A 24,279-nucleotide genomic window follows, 5' to 3' on the forward strand; every position below is an offset into this window, starting at 1 on the left:
GGGGGGGGGGGGGGGGGGGGGGCGCTGGACAGTGGTGGGAAACCTCCCAAGAAGGAGTACCTTTCTGGCAGCTCTAGACACACGCGGGGATGGGGAAGGGGAGCGGCATTATAAAGGAGGGGAGTGAAAAGCGAGAAAACTCCTCGAGAGCCCAAAGGGGATGTGGCTTAGCTTGTGGGTTCAATCAGTTACACAAGGAGTGTGGGAAGTACCAGGAGTTCGGTAGTGGTGTGGGGACACCGTGGTGCTCGGTCTCATTAACTTTGTGGAGCATGCTAATGAGTCTGGAGAGAGACCCAGGACATGCCCCTCCTTACTTTGCCAGTTGCTTCTTACACGGCCGAGGATATCGACCCGCTCTTTAATGTCCTGGGGTATAAAAGACAATTTGTAGGGCTGTTGGGAGACTGGATTCTGAGTTGTGGACTCAAGGATAAGCTGGTTGATTTGGGTAGGGAAGGGGAAAGGTAGTGATGATGTCAGTTGGCTTTGTAGTTTGAAGAAGAGCTGAAACCTTCGGACCTTTTAGGATTTGGTCTCTGTTCAGAAAATAGTTGCTGTGAAATGGTGGAGCTCACATATCAGCAATTGTTAAGAGACCTGCCTAATTCTCTTAGAATCATAGAATGTTAGAGATAGAAGGGACCAGAGACATCATCTTTTCCAGGGGTTCTTCATCTGGATAGACCTGGAAGATTTTTTTTTTAATATTTTATTTATTTATTTGACAGAGTGAGACACAGCGAGAGAGGGAACACAAGCAAGGGGAGTGGGAGAGGGAGAAGCAGGCTTCCCGCTGAGCAGAGAGCCTGACGCGGGGCTCGATCCCAGGACTCTGGGATCATGACCTGAGCCGAAGGCAGACGCTTAACAACTGAGCCACCCAGGGGCCCCTAGACCTGGAAGATTCTTATGTTGAATAGTTTACATGCACTTTTTACTGGTGGGGGGGGAAGTCAGTAGTTTTTGTCTTTGTGGGTTTTTCTTTTTGTTTTGTTTTGTTTTTTGGAGGGGATTCAAGTCTCAAAATGTTTTAACCACCACCTTTTAGAGATGGGGGCTCAAAAGTCCAGAGAAGACAGTGACTTGCCTAAGGCCACCCAGTTAGCTGGTAGCAAAACTAGAACTAGAAGCCTAGTCTTCTAATTCCTATTCCTGTGCTCTCTCCATTACACCACTCTTGGAAATCCCTGCAGTGCTAAAAGACTTCCTGTGCTCTGCTCCCAGCTTTTCAAGGCTCTGCCTGACTTCCTGTGTTAGAGACCCAGCTGTATTTAAGCGTGGCATATTTGCTGTGTGCTTATGGGTCTCCTTTGCAGAGGCCGCTCAGTTACTTGTGTTGATTTGGGTAAAGTGACCCTCTTGCTGTTTATTTTTGAATTCTTTTGTTTTGTTTGCCTGCTTTTGTTCTCCATCAGAACTCTTGTCAGGCAGAGGGATTGTGAGGAGTAAAAGCTCAGGGCCATGGAAAAAATATTGAGGAACATGGGGAGACTTGAGGTGATGTGGGTTAACATTGGCTGATCAGAAGAGGTAACTGGATGTGGGTGCTGGTGAGCACTGTCTGCTTGGTGTGTGTGTGTAAATCTGTATATGTTTTTGTATTCATTCATTGTTTCTGTCAATCACGGTTAACAGACACCCCCCTTCCTCTCCTCTCCTTTCCTCCTGGGGCCCATTATTTGCTGGTTGCCTTCAAATTGGCTAAGGATAGTAGTATTTGGAAATAGAGCAGTGTATAGGGACTTTGGAGTATGCAGAGGTACAAATGGGCAACTTAGAACTATCCCACAGAGAATCTTTTTCTCTGTGTATTTGTGGATCTTTATTTATTTTTCAGGTTATGCATTCTCATTGCTGTAGTTCTGACACACCATGTCACACAGGTATTCAAATCATCATTGATCTAGCCCTGTGCCTTCAACTAGCTGTATGCTACTGGGAAAATCCCCTCTTTTGGGGGCCTCTGTTTCCTTAGTTGTAAAATAAAGGGTTTGTACAGGATGATTTCTAAATCATCTTCTAAAAAAATATATCGAGTTCCCTGACCTTAAGGTGCTTGGTGTTTCCAGTCTGGGTGGAGAGACAAAAATGGGTGAAAAATTAAAAAAAGCACGCACGTGTGTATGTGTGGTTTTGTGAGTGTGTGTAAGTTCCAGAGGAACAGCAGTGGAGATACCATGGGGTGGATGCATGTCACAAGTCATTGCATAATTTAGAGCCAAAGTATGCTGAGGATTTGTGCCAATGGGTCCAGAAGAAGGAGATGGTCATTCCTGCTGAAATGGTCAAGGAAGGCTTAATGGGAAAGTTGAAATTTGAGTTAAAATCTGAGTAAAGGAGAAGTAATATTCCTGAAAAGATGAAATTTAACGCTGGGTGACTCACATTTCTAGTACTTTGCTATATTATTCTGATAATAATGGTAGGATATTTAATATTCATTTAACTAATGTTTATTGAGCAGCTGCTATGTGCCAGCCTCTGTTTTAGAGCCTAGGAGACATGGCAATAAACAAAGACTCTGCTCTCATGTAACTAATAATCTCATGGAAAGAGACAGTAAAGAAATCAACAACTGCTATTAGGGGGTGGTAAGTGCCAAGGAGAAAAATAAAGCAGGGAGAGGGATGGAGAGTGAAGATGGTTAGGAAAGGCCTTTCTGATGGGTTACCTTAGAATGAAGTGAAGGAGGGAATAGACCATTCAGATATCTGAGGGAAAGGGGTTCAGGTGGAGGAACTGTGGGTGCAGGGGCATTGAGAAAGAAGTGCACTTGATGTGTTTGAGAACAAGAGGCCAATGGGGCTGGAGCAGAAGGAGCAGGGGAGAGGCAGTCTTAGGAGATGATCATGGCTGTGTAGAAATGCCTATAGGCCTTATGCAAATAGGCACTTAAAAAATCTGGAGTAGCCAACCTTTTTGGTATAAGCGTTGGTCTTAAAGCACATGTTTTTTGTTTTTTTTTCTTATAGCTTAACACAAATGGGAGTTTTTCTGAGGTCATAGCTCCTTCTAGGAAGCCTTCGCTGACAACTTCGTTCACACCAGTCAGACTCTCCTCTGGCCTCCTCTTATATTGATGCTTAATTATGCATCAACTTGTGTTGTTCCTTGTTTTATTCTTGTTTCCCTAGTGAGACTGTAAGCTTCTAGAAGATGAACTATATTTTCTTTGTTCTATCCTTTGTAATACCTAACAGTTTGAGGTACATAGTAAATGCTCAATCCCTGTGAAGTTGAAATTTACTATTCACAAATGATTAAGGGATGGAAAAAATCATGAAATTCAGGGGTGAGAGTTTGTTTATGAAATTTTTCAATCTTCTGTGTGTCAAAGGATTAACTTTTTTTACAGAAAGAAGTCCTTTACTGGGGTTAATTTCCCAAGGCTGCTTACTAAATGGAACTACAACTCGAAGCTGTAGATTCCAAAGCTGAACCCTGTTGAGTTACAGCCAGGAAGCTTTTGGAGTAAATCATTACTTCCCAAAGCAGGGCAGAGAGGACATGAGAGAGTCTGTGGTGCTTATGTTATAATCCTTTGGCTAAGAAGGAACCATGGGGGAGAGAGAGGAAGGATCGTGCCTTTCAAGGCCTTATGTGGACAGAAGAGGGGTTAGCACAGCCCTGAAAACAGTATAGAAATAGAGAACCCTGAGCGGGGGAGGAGGGAAGAGACAAATTCAACCTGAAAATTGAAATATGGTTTGAGAAATGTAGTTAGTTGTAAAGAGGGTGCTGGGAATACTGTACTCTAACCTGGTGAAAAGTTAAATGAGTTACATCTATAGGTATGGGGGTTCATTTTACTGTAGGCAAGTCTGATCTGTGTGAAACTTAGGCTTTATAAAAGATACTGGGAAGTGAATTCTTTTGGTCAGCTCTTCTAGTGAATATAAACAATATGATGATCAAAAATTCAGTTTTTGTGTGATTTTCTAGGAACTTAGCTGCTGTATAAATAAGGGAAAGTGCACCTTAATTATTACTTCTAGCTTTCAGCAAAATTCTTTATGGCAGTGAAATGTTGGTATGTGATTATTATATGGCCAGCTAACTGCTTCTGACCATCGAGTCATAAATCCAGTTTAGTTAAGTGGGTTCAGCAGTTGTTATTCTGGTAGTAGGAAAGCTTTCTTTCTGGTCTTAGGGCAGAGGTTCCAGGTAGCCTGTGATTTCTATGTGTATGCTTCATTTATTGTAATAGTTTATCTTCCCATTTGCTTGTTTCTTTCCTACTAGGTGGATGTCTCTGTGGATTCTCGTTTGGGTGTTTGGTGCTGATGCTGAACATGGTGCTACCATTTGAGTAGAGCTATACAAATAATGTGCTTTCCTTCCAAGTAATTTCATGAACAATGCCTCACAAAAATTACTGAATTTTTCATTTCTACTTGTCTTAGTCTCCTCGAGCACCATAACAAAATACCAAAGACTGGGTGGCTTAAACAACAGAAATTTATTTCTCACAATTCTGGAGGCTCGAAGTCCCAAGATCAAGGTGCTGGCAGATTGGGTGTCTGCTGAGGGGTTCTCTTCCTGGCTTCTCACATGGCCTTTTCTGGGTGTATGTTCCTGGACGGAGAGAGATCTCTCTCTCCCTCTTCTTAGAAGGGTACTAATCCCATCATGGGGGTCCCACCCTTATGACCTACACTAAACCTCATCACCTCCCAAAGGCCCCCCTTCCAAATACCATCACCCTGTGGGCTAGGGCTTCAACATATTAATTTTGTGGGGACACAGACATTCAGCCTATAATACTACCAGAGCTTTAAATATTGTAGATGGAGAAACTGAGGCACAGTCACCTTAAAAATTACTGATTTTTTCTCAAGCCTCACAAGGAAAGCCTGTGAATGTAACACTTGGAATGTCTTTGAGAAGAAGGACAGACAGATCTGAATTCGAAGTAGGACTATTCTTTAGGGTGACTCATGAGACTAGCCTGAGTTGAATTTGTCTCCCAACTCCCTCTCCCATTTTCTAGCCACCTTGTCATGTTTTTCTCTCTCACACTGACATGTGAACACAACAGAAACTAACTAGAGATTTAACTTTCATTTTGGTATAAAACAGACTGGTGCAGACAGGCCTCAAGATTACAGGATTGGGGAGAAAGACACTCACTCCACTACTTCGTGTAAACAAGAATGTTACCAGCGCAGCTCCAGTTTGGCATCTCTCAGGTCGTCAGTTTGATGCCAGGCTTTCATAATTTGTAGAAACAGTAAAGACAGTCATTTTAGTGAATGGCTTTGCTTGAATTTTTGTTGATATGCATTTGTAGAGCATAGTAAATGCCTTTATTCTGGTGCCTATGTGCTCTCCCTCCCAAAGACTGAAGGGAAGAGTGTCAGGGACGATGGGAAGGAAATGGCAGTAGTTGGATGAGTGGACAGATGGAGCAAGGGATGGCGAGTGCACTTGGTGTTTTAGGTGGCCCCTAGGAGTATTGGATTTCTTATTCTTCTCCCCTACAGCCCCGATACAAGCAGGCAGCTTACATGGCTAAGGTTTCATTATCTAATCCATCACAGATCAGCTTGAATAAACCCATTGGCTGGCACTGATCTAGTTAGGAGGGTAGTGCAAAGCTGCTTGAGCCAGGATTGGGGCAAATCGGATCAGAACTGCCATGTGAATCTTGGACATATTTCTGTAATTTGGGTGGGTAAAGTTGTTTGGGAAATCACTTGAGAGAGAGAGAATGAGCAGTCAGCCATGAGTTTTTTCAGATGTTGTCCTGGGTCTCTGAGGGGAAAGTGTATGGAAGATTTGATACATTTCTCTGGAGTATAGCCAGGTTGCTTTGATTATTTGAGTCTGAATATTTTTGGGTCACCAATGCTCAGTTGTAATCTTTTTAGTAGCATTTGGAGATCCCAGTTGTGATCACTTAATTATGACTGTTCTGAGTGAACCCTTGATCTGAGACTGTACGTTACGGGTCCCCTCTTAGTTTTTAAAGGGGAGATATTGTTGTTGTTACTATTATTACGGTCAACCTTAATGTATATAATTATGTTTGATATCCGTGTATACTTGAAGAATGGGGTAGTGAAAGAAACACTGTTTAGATTTTCTCATTTTGGGTTTGACTCCTGGCTCTTCCACTTAGCTGATGAATAACCTTTGGTAGAATGTCTAACATCTGAGCTCCTGATTACACATCTGTGAACTGGGAGAATTAATACATACTCTTATGAGCTGCCCTAATGAGTAACTGAGATGATTTAAAGTGTCTATCATGGAGCCCAGGAGTAACTGTGTATTCCTTGCCTCCCTTATAACCTGCTGTACAGCACTCCGTGAGTTCCTGCTTACTACTTGATCAGCATGGAGTGGTTAATGCGTTTCTGATTGATTAAGTGTCAGAGTTAGGGACTACTAGAGATGAGCAGTGTGTTGAACTGAATTTGCTCGGCATCTGGGTGGAGGAGGTGAATGGGCTTTCTAGTTAGAGGAGGAGGAGGAAGAGGAGAGGTTTACCTCTTTGCTAAGCACCAAAAGAGCTAGTGAGTTATCACAATGCCTGCATTGAGCATGTGGACTTTTCGTGGAAGCTGTGGGATCTTCACCGGGAGTGGGTGTGACAGATGCACTGGCCGTTCGGGTGGTACCCAGGATGCAGGAGTGATGAAAATGTCGGTTGTGTTTCAAATGTTACAAGGTTTGCTAGTTAAATATATTACGTCAAATAGATGGCAATTTTGCTCTCATTCTGGTTTGTGGAAATTGAGCTGGGATGCCTTTGTCTCTTGTGGTCCCTCTCCAGTCTTCAAACCTCCCTGCAGACTACGAAGAGTCACCTACCTAAAAGAGTTTAATTTTTAAAAACACTTGATAGTTTGTCTTTGACTTCCAGATAAAGTCCATTCTCTCGCTTGGCCTCCTTCTGGCCTGACTTCAGCCTGTCTTTGTAGCCTCATCGAATTTTCTGCAGTCCACCTCTTAGTCCGTGGTACGGAGCTTCTAGTTTCCTGAGCATGCTGTGCCACGTGGGCTCATTCATACCTTTGTGCTTTTGTTTCTGTTTTTTTCTACCCGAAATTCCTGCCTCAGCATCTCTCTCTCTCTCACCTGTAAGGCTCAATCTTTAAGAATCATTTGGGGTACTGACTCCTCCTGGATGCCTTTTGTGTCTGCTCCCGTCCCTCCCACATCCTGCCGGTTTCTAAAACACGGTGTCCATAGCTCTGTTTTAGCACATTTTGCTTTACCATTTGTTCAGATGTCTGCCCCTCCACGCCTACCCAGACTGTGAGATCGAGGGATCCTTTGGGATCCCTAGGATTTAGCACTGTGCCTGCACCCCAGTAGTCAAGAAACTGTGATTCTTGTTGAATTGAACTTTGTCTTTCTGTTCCTCAGTAGGGCCTGCAGATGGCTTTAATTGTTTCTCCAGATTTTCCCTGGGGGGTCTGGCTCTTGGTCTGCTTTCCAGCTCATGTGAAGACTGGCTGTTGTGGGATTTGTGAATGGTACCTGATCTTTCCATTGATATCAGGGTTAAAGGTGAGAAAAGGGTCTTTAAAAACAGAAGCCGGGGTGGAATTTAACTGCCGAATGTGTTGGGTGGGCATGGCAACCTAATGTTTAGTTTCCTGTGCTCAGATATTAATTGAGTACACGTGTGTATGTGTAAAAAGCGCCTTTGTGATGGTGTGGTTAAGGAAAAGAGAGGAACCACACAAGTAAGGGGCAATTAGAGCTAACCTGTTCCAGTTCATTGGAGCAGTCTGTTGATCTGTCTTTTACAGTGCTGCTGAGAGATTCTGGAGTGTTTGAGTTTGGAGATATTACCACCATTTGGGACTAAGCCCATTTGATCCAACTGTGGACCTTAACCTTTCCCTTCTCAACCAATGAATTTCATAAGCTATTATAGCTTCTTTTGTGGGTACAGGAAAAATACCAACTGAGACACCTCACAAAGTGCATGTTGTTTTCCAGATCACTCATTGGATGTGCTTGAAAATGAGGAAACTTGATAGAGTTCTTTTACACCGCAACCTTGGAAATAGATTCATAGATGTATTTTACAGAAATTCTCTCCCCTGTCCCTTGTTCTCCCGCCTCCTTCCCCCTCAGCTTCTGATTTGTGCTGCTATATAATCCTCGCCTGTTCTCTAACCTCAAGATTTCCCTGACTCCTTAGTTGGGGCCCCTTTACAGGCAACCAGGTATACTTTGTAATGCCTCTGGCTTTTCGGATTCTGAATGAATAAAGCAGGTTCTAAGAAGGGAATGAGCGCGAGAGCAGCCAGTAATACCACTTTCTTCTGACGTATCCTGCACGTATGTGGCATCTAGAAATTTCAGCTGAGGATATGGACACATGATAAATACTGCTTATGAAGTAGATGACAGTTTTGAATTTTAAATGATAATGGTTGAGTAACTGCTTAGAAACCCATTTTCCCAAGGGTGGAAACAGCCTTTGAAGTTTAGACTTCCCGTAATACTTGGGTGTGTTCAACCATAATACTTGGGTTTTTAGGGACCTAAGTCCTCAGATAATACCTTAGTATGTGGGATTTTTTTCCCATGTGAAGGCTGGTTCCTTGGTTTCTCCTTTGCTGAGGAAAAGAGATTTTGCACCAAGTATTGGATATTTTATTCCAGGCACATGTGGTTTCTGAGGAAGCATACCGTTTATTTTTCTTTTTGGCTGAATCGATTTTGTCAGATCCTAATCGTAAATATCACAGCAAGGCATGATTTATCATGAAGGATGGGCAGGGTTGCTGTGGGACTCTCAGCGATGGGGTTTTGCGTGGGCGGGGCCAGAAACTGTCCTAGTGGACCTAGAGGCAGTGCAGACCTGGTTGGGGGCACTCTGGGGTTTGAGTGTGGGCTCCAGCTACTGCTTGAGTTGGAACACTTTGGGAACAGAGGATCATGGGACGTTCTTCCATTTGCCTTATTTTGAGCAGCTTTTTCCTCTGCACATTGGCAGCTGTTTGGAGGAGGGGCGTTAATTGCTGTCAGCCAGAATGATTTCCCAAAACAGACCTGTATGGATTTCATTTAGGGACTTATTTCAGGGGTATGTGGTTTGTCCTGAGTCAGGAGGACTTTGGTTCCATTTTTCTGGAAGTTGGTGGGCTTCCATGAGCCTGCTCTATTTATCTTGGACTGTTAGACAAGTAGAAAAGCAGCTGCCTAGTTAGCCCTTGTTGCGTGGAGCTTAGTTTCGTAGGTCATCCTCTCTGGGGGAGTTTTATACAGTTACATTTACAGCCTTAAGTTTTCTTTTCCTTTTTTTTTCCTTCTGCAGTTCAGTGTGCCACAAAAATTCTGAGGAGGGTGGGTCATAATTTTGGGCTAAAAAAATAATTTTGGGTAAAAAGCAGGAATTGTTTAGCTTCCTCTCCCCTCTTTTCTTACTCCCCCCATCCTGTGCAAAAGAGTCTGCAAATGAGGTCGCTTATCCCCTATTCATACTGTCTTGTCCCCTAATGCGCTGAATATGTGGCTTTGACAGCTTTCACCTGCTCTTTCTTGGTTTCCAGGGGATGGGGTTGTAGGATTGTGCGATTTCAAAGCAAAACCTGGCAAAATTGGAAGACGTTTTGTGGTGGCTCCCAGCGTCCACAAAGCTTAACTCATTGGTTTGCACCTCATACAAACTTGCAGGAACACTGTCCCTGTCAATAGCTGGCACAATGGGTTGGAGGACTTTGTTGGAACTTCAGGAAGTCCCCACAATGGCTGCCTCTCATGGTGGGAGTTTTGGCAAGGCTTACGGGAGTTGGTAGGGCTTGTTTTGAAAGCACGCGTCTGGTCTTCCTGCTGTGTCTCTGTGAGAGAGGCAGGGGCAGACTTGTTCGAAGAACAGGGAGAGGTGCTACGTGGCTGTCACTGATGCAGGGCCATTTGATATATGTCGGCCCTGCCATCCTGACCTGTGTGGTTTACTGTGTGTTCTGTGTGTTGTGTTCCTACTTGAAGCCATAGTCTGACTCGTGACTTTGAATAAGCTGATTTGGCTAATTGTGATATCATCTCAGACTTTGAAGTGATGCTGGTCATATTTAAAAGGTCCGTGTGGGGGCTTAGAAGTTACTGTTTCTGTTGGCAGCCCCATCCCCATCCCCAGCTGCTGCTCATATACATTATAGACACATTTTTTTGGTCTCTCTACTTGGTGTTACAGGTCTCTAGCTGCTTGTTGTGATTCCAAATAGATCTTTTTGCTGCAACATTTTGGCTTTGATCTGGCTATGTTTTACAGTGTTGGAAATCAATTGGTTAATTTTGGCGTTTTGCGTACATACAGCAGAAGTCTTTCAGAAAGGTGCTTATCACGGACCATTAGTGATTTTTGTCAGCTGTATAAAATGCTGTGATTAGCAGATACCCATGTATCTGTGTGTATGTGCAGTTTTCCTTTATGTTTACTTTGCATTTCTGTTTCTAGGAGTAGTTTGGAGTAAGTGTTATCCTTTGCTTTTTAATCCTGGGAAGCCTGTTTCAGGAAACCTTGTGTTTGATTTTCTTGGGCTTTTGTGGGAATCATTTACCCTTACTGGATTTGAGCTTCACTATGAATTGTTTTTTTTCAGTGTTAGTTTTAGGCAAATAGTAAATACTTGTTTGGTTTAATAGTATCCCAGAGTTTGAAGAAACCTAAACAATTTGTCAGCCATACTTCAGTTAAAAAAAAGTATCAATTCCAATACAAGAGAAAAGCCTGACTGGCCCAGCATCCTGTTTTAGGCGAGGAAATTGTGTAATTCAGAGTGTCCCAAACTGTTTTCCATCGATTGCTCTTTGAGAAATGGGAATAGGTGTCATTCTGCTGAGAAAAGAAAAATCAAATAACTTTGGAATAAAGTTAAACAAAATTTGAACTACCACATTTTACGTTTCATAAGCAGATGCAACTCTGAATTTACAAAAATGTATTTAGTGAAGCGTCTGGTTCCCCAAGTGCTCTCTACCCCTTCACTAAACAACTAACCCCCATTGTTTATTTCTTGTGTTATCCTCTCCTGTTTTTCCACACAGACACTAGCAAACTCTCTGCATGCCTTTGCACACTGCTATTTTCAGTGACTATATCAGAAGTTAATTTTTATTTTTTAAGATTTTTTAAAAAATTATTTTTATTTTTATTTTTTTAAGATTTTTTTATTTTGAAGTAATCTCTACACCCAACGTGGGGCTCCTCGAACTCACAACCTTGAGATCAACAGTTGCTTGCCGTACTGACAGAGCCAGCCAGGCATCCCAGGGTTATTATTATTTTTTAATGTAACAAGGTCTACTAATGTTTTCAGGAATGGGTTCGGGTGTGTGTGTGTGTGTGTGTGTGTGTGTGTGTGTGTGTGTGTGTGTGTGTGTGTGTGTGTGTGTGTGTGTGTGTGTGTGTGTGTGTGTGTGTGTGTGTGTCTCTCTCTCTCTCTCTCTCTCTCTCTCTCTCTGTGTGTGTGTGTGTGTGTGTGTGTGTCTCTCTCTCTCTCTCCCTGGCTTAGAAAAGTTTTTTCCACTCCAAGATTATAAAAAATAGAATGGGTTCCAGACAGAGCTGAGTTGGAGCCTTAGCTTTTCCATATCACAGTTGTATGATCTTGGCTAAGTTATTTAACCTTTCTAAGCCTCAGCTTCTTCCCTTGTAAAATATATAGTGTAAGAATTAAAAGAGATGATGTATATAATGTGCTTATTCAGGGCCTGACACATAATAGGTGTTCAATATGTAATAGCTATTTTTTATTATAATTACCAAGCCTTATTTTCATGTACCCCGATTGTTTTTTTTTTTAAAGATTTATTTTTTTTTTTAGAGAGAGAGAGAGTGAGCATAGCGGGGAAAGGGGTGGAGGGAGAAGGAGAGAGAGAATCTCAAGCAGACTCCCCACTGAACGTGGAGCTGGACATGGGGCTCAATCCCAGTACCCTGAGATTATGATCTGAGCCGAAATGAAGAGTCAGATGCTTGACCCACTGAGCCATCCAGGCTCCCCTTGGCTTCTTTAAAGGCAGGAACAGTCTCTTAGTCTTTGTATCCTTGGCTTCTCCATAGTGTCAGAGAGAGATTATAGTAAGAACACAGTAAATGTTTGTTGAAAAAAAATAAATCAGTCATTATAGGATCTATTTGTAAAAATCTCTTTAATAATTTTTGTTGCTTTTTCTGTAATCACCATCTTTGGATTTGAAGCTTGGTGACTAAAATTGCAGATAATGTACAACAATTAAATTTATATTATGTTTTACAGTTTATGAAATGCTTTGATACGGGTTCCTGTATATTCCCTAAAACAACCCCAAAAGATAGGTGATTCTTTTTCCTATTTTTCAGATGGTAAAGATAAACTTCTTTAAGCCTCATGACTAGGAAGTGGCAAAACTGGTGCTTCTACCAGATTTTGTGGCTCTTTATTCAGTGCCTTTTCCTTTGGGCCTTGTGCTCCTTAGACCACAGGGTATGATTGAGAAAGAATGAATAGTGAACATGAACTTCATTGTCTTCACGTGACATATATTTAATATTGAAAACATTTTGTTTGTTACCTGACAGTTGATTCATGTAGAAGTCACAGATCCCGTTTCTTCAGTAATTTGGATCTAGCCAGTGGGTTTCGTTTTTTTTGATTTTACTATTTATTTATGACAAATATTCCACATCCATGGTCCTTTCCAGTCAGAAGTTCTTTGAAACGATGCTGTCGGCTTTGGCCAGTTGGAGGATGGAGTCATCTGACTCACCCATCCTGCTAACGGCCCCACAGATAGCCTAGGTTTTAAACTGGCAGTTGAAGCTACTTGTGACCTCGTCAGCCTCGGCCACATTCATCTGAATGGACGTGTGGTCCTTGGTGCCAGTGGTGCGTTTGCTGGCCGAGCATTTCTGAGGCACGGTGCTGACAGGTCCGTGAACTGGCTGGCCTTGGTCTGAATGCCGAAGGCGCGCCTGCTGCTACCACCACAGGCACAGAAAGTATCCAGGGTTTTGAATAGGGATTTTGCTAAAATTTCCTGTGTACTTGTATGTGCCAAGCATTGTATTAGAGGCTTCATGTGTTTATCTCACTTTCCTGTAGTCCATATTTGGGGGAGGTTCAATGGGATAATTAGTTGCTGTATGTATGGTAATTTGTTATTGTTGTTGGCTTGTTTTTTGTATCAGAGTTATCCCATCTCTAATTTTATTATTGATCAGATAATAGATCAGCAATAAATAAGTCACTGGATTGATAATGGTGGGTAGTATGAAATGAGAGCTGAAGGCATCTAGAAGTTATCTGACCAGCTCCCTGCTTCAATCAGGTAAGGGAGATGATGTGCTCATTTCAATTATTTCAGGCTCAGAGAGCGTGTATGATAGCAAGCAGTAAGCTCAAACTTTTGGCTTTAGGTCTAAGTAGAATCTTTCATTTCTTGGTCTTTCTTACTATTCTGGTGTGGTTTCTCTGAGGGTTCCTTACATGGAATGTCCCCCTCCCCCGCCCGCCTTGTCATTTATTTTTTAAGCATATAATATATTCACATGGTGAATGATACAAAATACACAAAAAAGTAAAAAGTCTCTGCCTTCTCCCAACTACCTAGTTTTCTCCTTAGAGGTAACCAGTATGGTTAGTTGTCTGGGTATCCTTCCAGAGGTAGTACCTACATAGTAGTTTCTCTAATCCCTTTTAGAAACTCAGATGGTGGTATTAATATGCATACTATCTGTACTTTGCTTTTCTTTTCTCAATATTTGGAGATCAGAGCAATTTGTAGATTTTGTTTCGTTTTGTTTTGTTAGGTTTCTGGAATTAGGATTACTCTGTCCTGGGCTACTGAGATTACTATGTCTAAATGTCTCTGGTAAGGATGACCCTGATTAGTACAGGACCTCATAAAGTGGGAGTCTGCATTTCATGGAATCACAGGGTTGGAGATCTAATCTTCTTTCTTTTTAATGTTTCAGGTTTTTATTTTCAGAGACCTAAATTCTGCATCTCTATTCTTTAATGTGAATACCCTACAAATATCTGACTGATGATACCTTTAAAGATGTTTGGGCAAAAGATAGGCATCCTCAGCTTTCCACCTGTCCCAGTCTGCTGCTCCTGATCCTGTCTTTTTGTACTAGAAGGGCTCTTTTTGGGTCAGATACCCTATTTGTCATTCAGTTAGTAATGATACTCAGGATCTGCCTTGAGTCATTGCACATAGAATCTAACAGCAGTGTGATTTTATTCAGTATGACATCTTCTATACCAGACATATCCAGAATGTCCAGTTTTATCCTGATTGAATGTCACTGCTATCAGGAGGCTGTTCAGTGAGCCAAGTTTGGTGTTGAATTGTGAGAAAGGAAGGTTTAGTTCCTAGTAGGTGTTTGTGTCTCAGCAGCCATAATTGCTGTTGGTTTCATTTAACCCGTGTTTGTGGACAGTCCAGGACTGAGGGAATGCTTGTCATCTTTGGGATATGACCACTCTGCCACGGAGACCTGATGGGGAGTAAATAGATATGGTTCAACAAACACAGAACATTTTTCTTTTGTTTACTAGACAGTGGATTCTGATTCAGACATAGCATTAAGGATTGCATGCTTAGGCTTGACTCTAGCTCTGTTAACCTTTAGAGATTTCTGCATTTATTTTATTTTTTTAAAGATTTGATTTATTTGAGAGAGAGAGAGAGCATGAGCAGGGGGTATGGGAGAGGGAGAAGCAGACTCCCTGCTGAGCAGGGAGCCTGATGTGGGGCTCTTTCCCAGGACTCTGGGATCATGACCTGAGCCAAAGGCAGACGCTTAACCTAAGACTGAGCCACCCAGGTGACCTTAGAGATTTCTGCATTTATTTATTTATTTTTTTGAAGATTTTATTTATTTATTTGACAGAGACACAGTGAGAGAGGGAACACAAGCAGGGGGAGTGGGAGAGGGAGAAGCAGGCTTCCCGCGGAGCAGGGAGCCCGATGTGGGGCTCGATCCCAGGACCCTGGAATCATGACCTGAACCGAAGGCAGATGCTTAACGACTAAGCCACCCAGGCGCCCCTGAGATTTCTGTGTTTAAAGATCTGAAGTAAAACTGTGCTTTTCAGAGTTAGCTTCTGCAGTGGACCTTTGTCTCCACAAGGATATTAGAGAGGAGGTAGCATTCCAGCTGTTTGGAGAATGAGGCCAGTGGGGATGTGTCTTGCCCTCTAGAAGGATGCTGACCTCCATTATATGGAGATGCTAATCTCACCAAACAGTCCTTATGGTCCCAAGGCTTTGCCGTGAGTGAATGAGGCCTGCTGAGTCTCTGGCCCCACACAGTGAATGGAAGCAGGCGGGGCACCAGATGCTCTGTTGTTTCCTCTATTGCTTCTTCTTTCATACCTGGTGTAAGGTTTCCAGGCATTTGTGCAACCCGATAGCAGAAAGCGCCTGTCTTTGCAGTCGAGAGATGGGTTGGCAGGTGGCTCAAGTTACTCCCATGTTCCTGATAAGAGCCACCGATCTATGTTGGTGGCTGCTGGGGGTAGGGTGGGGGGTGGGAGCTTTACTGTCAGTGCCCTACCCAGCAGGAATGGTGGTGTGGGTCTCTCTGGTGTTTCTGGACTCTCAAGAATGTACCCAAGGCAGCCTTAGAGGTTTGGCCAGCATCTCTAGGCAAGTAGCACAATTTGAGAAGCAGATCTTGCGTTAGAGGAGATGGGTCTTAGGAAATGGTGACACGCAGGAACAGAAGGAGGACCAACGTTGAAAATATGAAGTACAAGCCCAAGGAGTAGAAATGATATTTTATTATTCAATCTTTTAACTTAAAACCCAGTTGAAGATTTTATTGGGTCTGGTAGTGTCAGGCACAGTGATGACTAAGACTTGAATTTGCAGTGGGGAAGTAGGTGTGTACACAGATAATTTTCATGCCATGTGATAATTGTTCTGATAGAGGTATACAGTCAGTATATGAGTATATGTCAAAGCCTAGTACTTTGGGAACATATACTGTGAGTACAACTCTATCAGAGCAGTTATCATACTGTATTTAAAATACTGGATTAAAAGCCATTCTGGTATCAGACTGCTTAGATTCAAATTGTCTCTATACCTACTTATCTGTGTGTCCTTTGGACAAGTTACCTACCTCCTCTGTGCTTCAGTTGTTCATTTGTAAAATGGGGAAAATAGTTTCTACCTGGCAGAGTTGTTTTGAGTACTAAATTAGTGTATACAGTAAAATGTGTTTGGAGGAGTGCCTGGTCCATGGTGAACACTGTACGTCTTACCTGCTTGGGGCACCAGAGACCATGGCAAACACGTGCTGACCAGTGGCAGTGCAGAGTTCAGTATTTATTTTATCGCCTGAAAGATTTTTAGCACTAACTATGCCAGGTACTGTAGAAGCAAATGAATGAAATGTTAACGAACTATGTGATTGTGTACAATACACGGTGAGAGTCAATTTTTTGGAAAGTTGTGTAAAAATACATTAATGTGAGAAGCTTCAGGATACCATGGCAATTTCCAAGAAGGAATCTTACTGTTCCTTTGGGAGTTGCATTGGCGGCCCTTCTGCTTTCTTGAAATTTTGAAGATAGGCTGTGTATCTTTAAGGTAGGACAGTACTTTATTTTGGGCAAATATTTCTCGCTTTTTAAAAACCCCCAGGAGAAACCGTTTTAGATCAGAATCCATCCATCCATCCATCCATCCATCCATCCTTTCTTACCTTCCCCCCCTTCTAAAAGGGAAACACTGCTGATATTTAAATCATTTTCATTATTCCTTATGTTAAAGGTAAACCTCGGGGCGCCTGGGTGGCTCAGTTGGTTAAGCATCTGTCTTCGGCTCAGGTCATGATCTCAGGATCCTGGGATCGAGCCCTGCGTCAGACTCCCATGTTCAGGGGAGAGTCTGCCTCTCCCTCTCCCTTTTCCTCTGCCCTTCTCCCCGCTCATGATCTGTCTCTCTCAAATAAATAAAATCTTTAAAAAAAAAAAAAAAAGGTAAACCTTTCATTGTGCAAAAGCCCCTACTCTTTTTTTTCTAATTTAAAGTAATCTCTGCCCAACATGGGGTTCGAACTCACCACCCTGAAATCAAGAGTCACAGACTCCACCTCCTTAGCCAGGCAGGCGCCCCAAAAGTCCCTGCTCTTTTGCTTGGTCATTCATTCATTCATTTAGCAACATTTGAATGCGTACAATGTGCTAGATCGTGGGGTTACAGAGTTAAAGGAGTGTTACAGTGGAACCTGTGAAGTTTATCATGGGAGGTTTCTGGAACAACTATACATTGGAATAAGAATTTGATAACACAATATATTGCTAAGTGTGTAGGTAGAGAAATAGCTACTCATGTTGCTGGTGGGGTGAAAAGCCACATACCCTCCATGAAAAGCTGTTTAGCAATATCTGCTAAAACGTAAAATGTATGTATTCTTTGAGTCAGCAGCTCTATTTCTAGGAATTTATCCAACAGATACTTCTGCATCTGTGTGTGAGAATATACATTACAAAATTACTTGAAATAGCAAACAGTTGAACAAAACAAAATGCTCTTTGACAGGAAACCTGTGAATTAAGGTACATTCATAGAATGGGATATCATGCAGCCGTTACAAAGAATCAGAGCTCCACATGAACAAACATAGCAGACTCAAATACATCCAGTGTAAAAATTCAAGGTGCAGAAAAGTGTATAGTTTGCTACTGTGAAGAAGAGCTTTTATTCTTGTACACACACTCTCTTTGCCGGGAAACACAAGATTCAGATAGTGGGTTATCTCTAGGGAGGGTTATTTTATTTTATTATTTTTTAAAGATTTTATTTATTTATTTGAGAGAGAGAGAGAAACAGCATGAGAGGGGATAGGGTCAGCGGGAGAAGCAGACTCTTCGCTGAGCCGGGAGCCCGATGTGGGACTCGATCCCAGGACTCCGGGATCATGACCCGAGCCGAAGGCAGTCGCTTAACCGACTGAGCCACCCAGGCGCCCATATGCTTGTATTATTTTAAAAATAAAATAATTTATTAAAATGATATAGGAATAAGTATAGGGGCTGTTTTACTTGGAGTACTTGAATTTGCTAATTTTCATAGAAAAACGAAGTCATGTGTTAGAGCAGAAGTGTGTCAGTTCTGCTTACCACAAAGAAAAAAACAGTGCTGCTGGTGGCACATGGCCATTTAGTTTTGTCTGTCACATTGCTTATTAGTATATAGGGTGTTGCTGGTGCTTATATTTATTAACTGTGTCTTATTCCGTGAGGCTAAAACCTCTGATGATAACAAAAATGCTGATATGAAGGGGTGGATAGATGTAGACAGGATTACAAATGGAAGTCATGTGAGAAATGATAGCTGGTGAATACCTGTACAGGTTGAATTATTCAATGACACAGACAATTCTAAAGAGTCAAGGGCAAATCATAAAGTGAGTTGAGAAGAAATAAAACAAGTTAGAACCATTACCATAAGCCGGTTTTCTTAAGAAGTGTTTCCTCACTAGATGTACACCTGATGGGTTACTTGGATTTTTTTCAAATTGGAATTTTATGAACTAGCGGACTTAGGAACAGCCTTTCATTCCAGACCTAACCTGAGGGTAATAGAGGAGCTTCTGTACCCGGATAGGAATGAGTACAGTGTTTCTATGGGAGCATAATAAAGGGATTCTTATCCAACTGGGTGGCATGGGCCCAGGAGAAGATTCTGCAGGAGCTGTTGCTGAGGATTGAGTGAGTAAGTAGGGGTTAGGCAGGGAGAGGGGAGGGAGGGACAGGCCATTCCAGGCAGAAGTGGCAGTACGTGCAAGGACAAGGTGCGAGAGGAACCACAGGTGGGTCAGTGGGGTGGGAATGGAGGGCATGAGGATATGGGTTTTTCCAGTGTCTTTGGTGGTTAGTTCACCCACAGACTGCTGTCCTCCTGCAATCAATGTTCTTGAAGTTGACATGATGGTGATGGTGATTGGATTATCCCACCACTCAAGGAACATAACCTTATGGTAGGTGAAGTAGTGACAGCCTTTGTTCATCGAAGAAAAACAAGAGAAAACAAGGAAAACCTGTATTTGGTTATGTTATATGCATGTAGTTGAGCTGTCTTCTAGCAGAATTCCTTATTTTTCTGTAGCTGTCTTCATCCTTGAAGAGGCCTTCTCTCTATTTGGAATCATGGTTTGAGTGCTGCATGGAAACAACTTGAACCTGATGTTCCCTTTCATCATATTTAAGTTTATGTGACGCACTTTCTACCACACAGGCACCCGTTTTGCTCTTCATAGGTTGGAATGCTGTAACAACAATGTTTTGTCCCATCAGAGGCATTCAGAAAATTTTATGAATGTTAATGTGCTTAATCTCACAGTATACCAGGGTAGGTGGCAGGTAGGCAAGTGATTTTTGTTTTCTGTTTTTTACATATCTTGTATATTAGCACATTTTGGTTGTCAATGCCACTTTAAGGAGAAAGTTTCTCCTTTGAAGCTGGAACGTCCTATGCTTTGAATTCACTCAAAGAAAAATTATTCTGGAAAGCTTGAACCAAACCTGGTTAGATGCTTCTGAGTTATGGGAGAGGGATTGAAATAAACTTTTTTAGCTAAAAATAATTTTGCTCCCAAGTTACCAAAAACAGCTGACTAGAAATGCTTTTAAGATACTTGTCTAAGCTACCATAAGCTGAAGGTCAAGAAAAAAGTTTAGAACATGTCTTGAAAAACGATTGGCTCTATTTTGCCAAAGCTTTTGCCAAGCTTCTTATTCTATAATTATCTCATGGGACAAAAGCTGGTGGAAAGTGTTATGCCTTAGATTCTGTAGGGACCTAGAGATTCTTTAAGTGGAACACATATGCTGTTTTTTCTGACAGTAAGCTTGTACCTGTGGAAGGCATTAGGGTGGGTGAAAACGGGACATTTAATTCTAAAGATATTGTACAGTTGTTTCTCCTAATTAATTACTTAAAGCCTTGTGTCCTACTGCAGAGTGGTTGTACTCTTGGAGAATATTGGTCATTCTTCACAGAGAACCAGGGGATAGGTCTTTAGCATGTGGGATTGCCATCGATGTTCTCTTAGCCCATTCAGGTACTTCTCTGCATCTCACGGAGTTACGGAATTGAGAGTCACTCACAGTTATGGGCAGCACTTTTTATTTATTGTATGGTCAGGTACCATTGGAGCTTATACCTTATTTTTCATTCTAAAACCTCACTATGCTTTAATGATTACTCTGAGGAACCCTTTGCTGCAGCAGTATGTGCCATCGGTCGGTGGGGATAGCTTGAGAAACTGGAGAGGCATGTTGACTTTCCTTGAGGTTGCTTAGAGTTGCAGAATAAAATGTTGAATCAGAATGAGATTTCGAGCTTTTTTTTTCCTTATCAAAATCACTCTTTTAAATAGAGCCAATATAAAGCCATGATGTTTTTCCTTCCTAACCTATTTTTTGAGCACCAACTGTGTACGAGGTAAGAAGGCAGGTGACTAAGCTCCTGTCAGAGGACCTCCTTCCTTCAGTTAGGGAAGAAAAGTAGCCTGCAGGTAGGGTGTTGTTGACACTTTGAGGAGAGGAGAGAAAGTTTAGAAGTAAGTACTGTTTGGGGCGCCTGGGTGGCTCAGTTGGTTAAGCGACTGCCTTCGGCTCAGGTCATGATCCTGGAGTCCCGAGATCGAGTCCCGCGTCGGGCTCCCTGCTCGGCAGGGAGTCTGCTTCTCCCTCTGACCCTCCTCCCTCTCATGCTCTCTGTCTCTCATTCTCTCTCTCTCAAATAAATAAAAAAATCTTTAAAAAAAAAAAAAAAAGTAAGTACTGTTTACCCATTCATCTGTTGATGGACATCTTGGCTCTTTCCAAAAAAAAAAAGAAGTAGGTGCTGTTCCAGTGTAGTAAGAATTCATCAAAAAGTGGAATAAAAGGATTACTAAGTCTCAGTTAAGTGGCAGCTTGGATTGAGGGGGTCCTGATGGTTTCTTAACTTTATCAGACTATACTGAGAAGCCCACAAGTAGTCAAGCGCACATTACCCTGGGCTGGGCATAGGGAAGCTGGAACAAACAAGTTGAGGTGCAGTTAAGAGGGTGGAAGAAGATAAAGGACAGGAGCTTGTGATCCAAATTTGAGATCTTGATGTTGGAAGAGTTTGGGTAGTGACGATTCCTAAGGAATAGTTATCAGATGGATGATTATGGTGGAGGAAAGCCTGCTGGAAATAAATAGGTTGAAGAACTTGGAGGCTTTGGAAGGGGTAGTCAGCCTGAGTACTGACGTTGAGGACCAAGCATTGGGATCATTGGGCAGGTTGACAGAAGGTCATGGCAGTTGAGGAAGTAGAATGATGTATAAGCATTAACTTAGTTCTCAACTTGGGGGAGATTTTGCCCACCAAAACGTTTGGTGACATCTGGAGACGTTTTTGATTTTTGTGGATGTCGCGGTGCTGCTGGTGTCTGCTGGGTAGAGGCCAGGGGTGCTGCTTTACCACCCTAAAACACAAAGGGCAGCTGCCTCATGAAGAGTGATCCAGTCTGAGATGTCAGTAGTGCCAAGGTAGAGAAACCCTGCATTAACTTTGTTGAGTAAAGGCAACAGAATATGATTGTTTCGCCTCCCTTCCACTGTGCTGTGTAGAACTCTGCACATCCATTTGTGCTTTTATTTAGTGATCGTTAATGGAGCTCCACTTATTTGCCAGGCAGCACGCTAGATAGTCATTAGGAACATAAAGATTAGCTAGACATCACCTCCTTTTTAAAGTTTATTTTAAATTATAAGCTAGTATGCAAATATAGTCTTACAAATAAAAAACCAGAAACAAACATGTAAAGCCGGTGGCGACTTTGACCACCACCTGCAATTCCTTCTATGGAGGTAGCCAGAACTGTCAGTTTGGGATGTGTAGCTGAACATCAGAGTGCCTCCCCTGCATCTATTTTCTTTCCTTCTCTTATATGGTATGCAAGAGGTTTGCTTTGGAATATTTGTCCTAGGCTGAACATTTCTTGAGACAGGGACCAGGTGTTAGGTTTCTCTTTTTGACTTTTTATTATATGTGGTATACAGTTGTCACCCGATAAATGTTTCATGAAAAATGAATGAAATGAATTGATAGAAAAGCAGCAGCGGGGAGAGCAAAGAGAATGTCAAGTCCTAGTAATGGCCTTTAGGCTTTGGAAGGCTATGGGGTAGGTTTATGGGGAAATTGAGTTGATGTTAATATAGAGAAATATTGAGAGAGTGAAGAAAAATTCAAAGCTGTTACCAGGGAGCCCAGGTGATGAGCTGGTACATAGACAAAGAAGGGGTTGAGAAGGAACAGAGAGCTTCGTTGTATAGGGTTCAAGAGTTCAGGGAGAGGTATTAGGGGACAAGTCTTTTGAAGAAGGTTATTGCATGTTAGCAATTGAGAAGAACTTACTGATGTAGGAGCTTTTTACAGAACTGGAAGAGTCCTAGAGTTCCTTTTGGAGTGTTGGTGTGATAGAAGCCTTGGTTGTTTCTGTTCTGTTGTAGAGGAATTCTGTTTCTGTATGTACTTAGAGATGCACACCCCTTTATATACCTTAAAGGCTCTTCTTTGTTTTTCATTAAACAGAATGTTTTAGGGAACATTTTGTTTCAGTTTATGCAGATCAACCTCATTCTTTGGAAATGACCACATAGTAGTCCATAGAAAGTTTTTTTTTTTTTTTTAAATCATGATTTTTTTAAACATTCCTGTTGTTAGACATGTAGGTTGTTTCCAGTCTTTTGCTACTATAAGCAGTGCTGCTTATATATGTGTTCTTCTGTGCACATAGGTAAGTACATGAGGACAGATTCTGAGAAGTGGAATTGTTGGTTTCTAAGGGCAGGTACATCAAAAGTTTTGATAGGTATTGCCAGGCAGCCTCCAAAATTGTATATTCCTATGAATGGCAAAGCAGAGTGACTTTTTCCAGTCCTCTTGGCAAACTGTTTCCATACTTGGATTTTCAGCAGTCTAAGTGAAAAATGGTATGTCTTTTTTTTGTATGTCTATAATATAAGGGGATCTTTTTTTATATGTCTCAAATTCATTTGTATTTCTTTGTCATGAACTCAGGTTTGAAAGAATTTTTTTAATTGATAAGAACCTTTATGCATTAAGGAAATTAGCTCTTGTCACTCATGTTGCAAAACTTTCCATTCATTTTGTCACTTGTCCTTTGAATTTGTTTATAGCCGTATGTGTATGTGTTTGCATATGTCTTGGAATGTAGTTGAATATATAAGGTATTTTCAAAATTTTGGATCTGTTTATTTATTTATTTGTTTTTTTTCCCTGGGAAAGACCTTCTCCACTCTGAGATTAAGAAATAACTTTCTCGGGGGGGCCTAGGTGGCTCAGTTGGTTAGGTGTCTGCCTTCGGCTCAGGTCATGATCCCAGGGTCCTGGGCATTGGGCTCCCTGCTTAGCTGGCAATCTGCTTCTCCCTCTCCCTCTGTGTGTGTGCGCTCTCTCTCAAGTAAATAAATAAATCTTAAAAACAAAACAAAACAAAACAACTTTTTGTGCTTTCTTTTAGTATTATAATGGAACAACTTGGATTTTAGTTTCAGTTCTATTGTTTATTAGTTTTGTGACATCAGGCAAATTATGTAATCTCTCAGAGCCTCAGTTTCCTAAACTGGAAGGATCCCATCAGGTGATTTGTAACATTGTAAGGAACTTTCAGTTATAACAATTGTGTGCTTTTGAGTGAAATTTACTTTTGTGTTGTGTGGAGATGTGAAGTTGGGGGCAGGGATAGGGAAGGCGGTAAAGAGGTCGGCAGGCAGACACAGAAGGAAGACAGGCAAAAGGCCCAAAACAGCCCTAGAGAAGATCGAGGAAAAACAAAGGAAAACAGACACAAGGAAGGTAGCTACTGAGACCCCAAGTGGGATGCATTTTTTGTATCATAGAAGGTAACACACATTTTGGGTGCCTTTGTTCATTCCCTCTCCCTCTTTTCCTCCTTCCCTCCATCCCTCCGTTTTCCTTCCTTCCTTAGAATAAAGGTAAGTGTAATAAAAAGTTGTGAATTAGCACAAATCCTAAAGTTCAAAAGTTAAAGCTTCGGTCTTCCTCATACTGCACATACATAATACTTAAAGCCAGGTGCTTGACTCCTTGGACACAAGTGTGTGTTGGAATTATTATTATAATATTGTTTATTGTCTAGCCATCAGTCCCTTTCCAGGTCTAAAATTCTGTGTTTAAATATCATGTACGGGTTTTAGCATTCTTATAAGAACTCTGACTTCTGCATTTCCTGCTTTTAGATATTAAATCTTTTTTTTTTTTTTTTTTTTTTTTTAAGATTTT

At 41.8% G+C, this 24,279-nt stretch overlaps 1 protein-coding gene across 6 annotated transcripts in view; it reads left to right on the forward strand.

Moving 5' to 3' along the window:
• RBFOX2 (RNA binding fox-1 homolog 2) overlaps nucleotides 1–24,279 on the forward strand; it is a 274,381-nt gene that overhangs the window by 666 nt on the left and 249,436 nt on the right. The window lies entirely within an intron of this gene.

The sequence above is a fragment of the Neomonachus schauinslandi genome, chromosome 5 (assembly GCF_002201575.2).
Source record: "Neomonachus schauinslandi chromosome 5, ASM220157v2, whole genome shotgun sequence".
Lineage (NCBI taxonomy): Eukaryota > Metazoa > Chordata > Mammalia > Carnivora > Phocidae > Neomonachus > Neomonachus schauinslandi.